Below are 5,875 nucleotides of genomic sequence, written 5' to 3'. Positions count from 1 at the left end.
TGTATGCTCGTTTCTTGTCTTATCCGTTTTCATTTCTTTTAAAAGCGTTTTATGGTTTACAGTTATTTTAGTCCTACCCAGCAGAGGGAGATGCGTCCCCCGTTAAGAAAAATGTTCCTTGTTGCCGAAAATCCGTCCACCCTGGTTTATTTCTCCTGTGGACCTCAGTTCCCGATATAGAATGAACTAGAACCGTTGAACCGTGTAGATGCTAATGGTCCAGACAGAGTGGTCAGAACTAATTTTAGCAGAAACTGTTTTGCCGGAAACAGGAAGCAGAGAAGGCCGGTCGACCGGCTCGGCGCCAGGCTCGTACTACAAATTCATTTTACCCTTCCGTTCTATCTAGAGCTCAGGCCCGGGGGGATTAAGTAGCGAGAGCCCAGCGTTTCGCAGGCAGCTGCTTTTCTGTAGCTTCTGGGGTGTGAAGCCAGAGGGGTTCTCCCGGCCGGCCGGCGCTGTCTCAACCGCCTCGGCCGTCCCCGGCCTCGGGCCTCCCCCCTTCACCCGCCTCCTCGCGCCCACCCAATTTCCAGGGTGGCAAGATGGACCTGGGGGCCAGACTTACCCTGTTCTGGAGCTTCGGTTGTGGTGCCCAGCTCCAAGCACCAACCTTTCATCTTTTCTCACTGGGCTGTGGATTTGACCCCTGAGACCCATTGTGTCCCGGCTACTTGGGCTAGGTTGAAAGCGGTCTGTCATCACTTTTGGCCGGCTGCGGTTTTTCCGAAAGGGATTCTTCTTCTGGACTCTTAAATCCTTGCCTGCTGGGGGAGAGAAACCGTTTTTTTCTGGGAAAAAATTATTTACCTTTGGTTAGCCCTTATTATCTAGCAAGTTATTGGTAATGTTTAAAAAACGAATCGTACGAGGCTTTTCGAGTGCACAGTGCTGCCAGGTCTGTGGAATCTAGAGAGAACTTTTTATTCACACATAGATGATTTCCCCATTATTGGCTTCTTCAAGTACAGAGAACAAACATTTTCACTGATGGGTATGTATATAGGATTGCAGAGAAACATATTAACTTTTTGCTTAAACATTCAGTGTAGTCCAGACTAAGCTCATTGAGGGCGGGGAATGTGTCGATCAACTCTGTTCTGTTGAACTCTCCCAAGCGCTTAGCACAGTGCTCCGTACACAGTAGGCGTTCAATAAACACGATTGATTGATAGTCTCATATGATGACTGTAGATATTTTAGGCCAAACTGAAAAGAGCCCAGGCACTTTTTCTGTGACAGTTCATTCATTCATTTGTATTTCTTGAGCGCTTACTGTGTGCAGAGCATTGTACTAAGCGCTTGGGAAGTACAAGTCGGCAACGTACGGAGACGGTCCCTACCCGACAATGGGCTGAAGTGTGTTAGCTGGAGATTTCTCTGGTTCCCCCTTCTCAGTCTGGAGGTGGGAGAGGAGCTGGGCCCCCAAATCACATTAGGAGATCAATTCATGTCAGAGATGTAGGCAGTTTTACCCAGGAATGAAGTCGTTATTGCCGTTTCTTTGGAGGTGGAGGGAGGAGAGAACGGGGAGTACTAGCCAGCTTTTGGCTCTGCCTGTCAGTTTGGTTTTCTCTGCCGTTAACTAGCCTTAGGTGTCACCAACCCTATATTGACGGAGCCTTAATTAAAGCAAACAGAAAAGTAAAGCTGCCAGCTGTCCTTTAAATATTTACATGGCCACCCATCATCAGGGTTCAAGAATGAGCCATTATTGTTGAGACTTGAGAAGCAGTGTGGCTTAGTGGATAGAGCACAGGCCTGGGAATCAGAAGGACCGGCTCTGCCACGAGTCTGCTGTGGGGCCTGGGGGAAGTCACTGCACTTCTCTGTGCCTGTCACCTCATCTGTAAAATGGGGATCGACCGTGAGACTCATGTGGAACGTGGACTGTGTCCAACCCGATTAGCTTGTAATCTACCCCAGCGTTTAAAACAGTGCCTGGCACATGGTAAGCACTTAATAAATGCTAATAGAAAAAAAAAGCTTTCAGATTGTCTGTCTACCTTGTTGCCTCAAATTCGCAACCAGCTAGAAGTAGCGGGAGGCACGTTTTCCTCCGCAGGGGAAGCTGTATGGAGACGGGACCCTGGCAGAGCACTTTTATGACATCTCTGCTCCTGGGCCTGTAATTTAGGAATAACCCCGTGAAGCCAACTGGAATTTAAAGGGGAAAAACCGTCCGCCAGGCCCTAGTAAACTACTTGTATTTGCTCGAGTAGGGTGGTAAAAGATAAATCTTTCGGTCTGGAAAAGGGCATTCAGTACTGCATACACCGTGAGACTTTTCTGTGGCTAGCAAGCTACATATTTTAAAGCGTTTTCTCTAGCTAAATTTATAGAGCACTGTCATTCAAGGGTGAGAGCAGCCGCCCGGTTCCATATGACTGCCAGAAGCAATTAAACTGTTAGAAGTCCCGAAATAGAGTAGCTGTTGATTCGTTGCTCTGTTTGGCCCTCATTTCAGCATCCAGTGAGAGCACCAGGAAGATCTATCCCCATTCTATGAAAATGGGTCTGATTTGCCTAATTTGAGCATTTGCAGCCGCTTGATGAAAGGGTCCCACCTTCAATACAGATTGGCTTCTGGTATCTTTCTATCCCCGCACGTAAGGTGAAACGGAAGGAGAATCTCAATTAGTCTTCGGATTTTCCAAACAAACCGCTTTAGAAGCTATCATTTGCGGGCTGGTTAAAGAACTGAAAAAAATGTGGAAAGAGAAAATTATTTTTCCCGAGTGGGACAAGAAAACCCACTTCTGCTAACACCCCGGCAGGTAAATAACCTCGACGAACTCTTTCCTGGTTGTTTCTTTGAGATCATCACAGTTGTGCCCATTCAAACACATCACTACCATTTTCTGTTTCAGCTCAGCACAACCTCAGGCTGACATTTAATTTAGAACCAATAGTACAATCCGGGGTTTGCTCGGTTTATTACTTGACCCTCAAACTGCTTAATAAAAGTCTTAGGGCAGGTACCTTAAGTAGTTCTTTGCTAGCAACCAAGTGCTACAACAGTAGTGACTCTGAACCCTAAGAAACCAATGAAAGTCGCCAATTTGATTCCATAGCGCTTGCATAAAATGCATTACAGTTCAGTTTTTCTTAATAATAGCGAAGATAATAGTAATTGTTAGGCCCTTACACTCGGATAGATGCAATGTAAATAGACCGGACACAATCCCTGTCACACTTGGGGCTCGCAGTGTCAGCGGGAGGCGGATAGGGAATTGAATCCCCGTTTTGCAGATGCTTTATCATTGCAGGAACTGAAGCACAGAGAAGTTAAGGGACTTGCCCAAGGTCACTCGGCAGGCAAGAGGTGGAGCTGGGATTGTTTTCACAAGTTGTCCCTTTAAAAAATGAATGCTATGAAGGAAGGAAGTTTTGCAATTAATAACGATCTCTATTCAACAGATTGTAAAGTTCATATTCGAGAAAGCAGCGTGGCTTAGTGGAAGGAATATTCAATCGTATTTATTGAATAAGAATATGATCCTGGGAGTCAAGGAACCCAGATTCTAATCCTGGCTCTATCACTTGCCTTCTGTATTGCCTTTGGCAAGCCCCATAACTTCTCTGCGCCTCTGTTTTTTCATCTATAAAATGGGGATGAAGTAGCTCTCCCTCCCTTTAAACTGTGAGCCCCAGGTTGGATAGAGACTGTGTCCAACCTGATTGCCTTGTCTCTACCCCAGTGCTTAGTACACTGCTTGGCACATAAGCACTTAACAAGGACCACGTTTATTATGATCATTTATTTAGAGGGTTGTGAGGGACAGGAAGCTGAAGGCTGTAGTTCTCATTCGAAGGTTCCCATTTGGTCCTGAGGACCCGGGACTTCAAAGCAGAAACGTTAGTCGCGTATCGAGCCGTTTTCTGTGACTATCGGGGGGAGTCTTAAGGTGTCCCCACACCTCAATCTGGGTACCTTCATCATCAATCGTATTTATTGAGCGCTTACTGTGTGCAGAGCACTGTACTAAGCGCTTGGGAAGTACAAGTTGGCAACATATAGAGACAGTCCCTACCCAACAGTGGGCTCACAGTCTAAAAGGTACCTTGAAACCTTAGGTCTGCCTCCCTGTCGAAGCTGGAGTTTTTCCCATTTTCTAATTTTCCTCAGTGCCAGGGAATGACAACCGAGGGCATTTCGAACGGTTGCTCGTTCCTCCAGCCAAAGAAGCTTTGTGACTTGTTCGGTTTGGAGGAGACAGCGGTTTCAGAGCCAGTTAGAGCAAAAGCTCACACATCCCCTTTTGACGGAAGACATTTCTCGGCATATTATGCGGATCCTGTCGGGAAAGCTGAGAGCTGAAATTCCCTCAGCATGAAAGCCCCTTCGGAGGAGTAGTCGTTGAAATGTCCCCCTGAGTCATATTCATCTGTTCTGCGGAGCTGGAAGGAGAGCGTAGGCTCCTTCTCGAGCCCGCAGAATACGCGTCGATGTAGGGCTGAGCCTGGGGTGGCTTCGCTTGCCGTGGTACACGTCTGCGCTTCTGGGATTCAGATAATGATGTACAACGTTGGAAGAAAGTTGTTGTGGGGTAGAGGCCATCTAGCGCAGAGGCTATTAATTAAAATGTCTTGTGGAACCTCCGTGATAACAGTGGCTTGCCTTTCTAAACGCAGCGTGAGAAAAAGAGAAAACAAATCTATAGTGGTTCCGATAATGGATCACATCGCTCGGACCGAGAATTGTAGCCGCAACCTTGTTCTCGGCCGATGGTGTTTTTGTGGAAGCGCCGTGCGCCAACCGGGCTAGGATATTTTCCCCCTCTGGATTCTACCCACATAGCTGGCATTCCTTCATTTTTAATGCGATCAAGGGGCCGGGGATTTCACTCCCGCAGAATCTTAAAAGGATTCCTTTTTCCGAGCCCCGTTGAGCGCCGTGCACGGGTCGGGTCACGGATGCAGGCCCGGCTGGTTGGAGTGGGAGCCCCTGGGAGTCTCTGGAGGAGTTTGGCTTGAGGGTGAGGAGGGAGAGGTCTCTGAGATCGATGAGAGGGAGAGGGTGGCTTCTCTTTGGGCCTCTTGCAGACAGGATAACCTGGCCCGTAGCCCTGTTGCTTTCTGCACCAGAGAGCCTTCCACATGCTCAGCTGGCATTTACGTTTCCCTTTCAATCAATCAGTTGATGGATGTACGGAGCACCGTACCGACCACAGTACAGCAGAATCCGTAGACATGTTCCCTGCCCGTAACAAGCTTATGGGCTAGAGGAGACGGATGTTAATATGAATAAATAATTTATAATAAAAGTAAAGCTAGGAACGTCAGCGCTGTGGGGTTGGGGTGGGGCGAATATCAAAACCCAAGGGTCACGGATCCAAGTGCGTAGACGACACAGAAGGGGACTTAATCGGGGAAGGTTTCTCGGAGGAGGTGTGACCGTAATAATGCTTTGAAGGTGGGGAGAGTGGTGGTCTGGCATCTATGGAAGAGGAGGGAGTTCCAGGCTAGGGGGAGGATGTGGGAAAGGGATCGTCGGCAAGTAAGCTGGCGCTAGAGGAGTGAAGTGTGCGGGCTGGGCTGTAGTCGATCAGAGAGCTGAGATAGGGTGGGGTGAGCCCATTGAGTGCGTCAAAGCCCATGGTGAGTAAGGGGTGCCTGTTTGAGGTGGATGGGTAGCCATTGGAGGGTCTCGAGGAGTGGGGAGCCATGAAATGAACTTTCAGATCCATCGTGAGGAGGGAGAAGAGGGCTCTCCACCGCCTCTTTGTATTGTAGGGTGACTCAGTAGTATCTGCTGAGCGCTTACTGTGTGTAGACCACTGTACTAAGCACTGGGAAAGAGTTCAATAGGGTTAGAAGATACCATTCCTGCCTTCAAGGAGTTTTCAGTGTAGTCCAGGAGACAGACATTTGT

The sequence above is a fragment of the Tachyglossus aculeatus genome, chromosome 8 (assembly GCF_015852505.1).
Source record: "Tachyglossus aculeatus isolate mTacAcu1 chromosome 8, mTacAcu1.pri, whole genome shotgun sequence".
Classification (NCBI taxonomy): domain Eukaryota; kingdom Metazoa; phylum Chordata; class Mammalia; order Monotremata; family Tachyglossidae; genus Tachyglossus; species Tachyglossus aculeatus.
Note: the sequence above shows the minus strand (reverse complement) of the source record.